The sequence below is a fragment of the Pseudophryne corroboree genome, chromosome 1 (assembly GCF_028390025.1).
Source record: "Pseudophryne corroboree isolate aPseCor3 chromosome 1, aPseCor3.hap2, whole genome shotgun sequence".
In the NCBI taxonomy this organism is placed as follows: domain Eukaryota; kingdom Metazoa; phylum Chordata; class Amphibia; order Anura; family Myobatrachidae; genus Pseudophryne; species Pseudophryne corroboree.
In genome coordinates, this window is record NC_086444.1 from 691,065,939 (window position 1) to 691,066,678 (window position 740).

Genomic DNA, 740 nt, shown 5'->3' on the forward strand with positions numbered 1-740 from the left:
ATAACAAAAGGTCATAGGTGGGTTCGAACAGGTGGGCTGTGTCTATTTCCAACTGCTCAGGTGGGAGGTATCCTCAGGATTCCCGCCGCATGGATAATGAACAGTAAATACAGTAAATGTCTAGAAACTACTTTTAAACATAACTATACGCAGGAGCGAACAATCTCTTCCTAACCAACACCGAAATGTTACATTTAAAATACTCTACCTTTGACCCTTCATATCATGCAAAGAGGAATTTCTCTGTCCAAGAACCGTTTATACTAAACATACTTTATGACATTGTTAAGGGAGATACTATCTATAAAACACACTATTTAGGTTAAATATGTAGCGATCGAGTCGCTCGCTAGACGCTCACAAACTCCGCCGTAAATACACATCTCCATGCGCAGGAGACGTCGGAGCGTCCCTTACGCAACCTGAGGGGATGCGTACGCACGGGGGAGTGGGTGCACGAGCAGCGGGCATGTGCATTGGGGTTAGTACAAGGCATTGTGAATCGCGATATTTTTCGACTTTGACATAATAGAACCAGTACTGCACTTTCTAAGAACACATTCTTCCACCTTATGGTAATGCTCCTGTCTCTTCTTCTTGGTAGCTACTCTTTGGTCCAGTGCACTGATTGAGGACTCAGATCCACACACACAGCAAACTTGGTAGAAGAAGCTGCAACCACTGGGCATCTGGGTATGTGCAGCAGCTCTTCTGTCCCAAAAACTGCATGATGTGGCGGC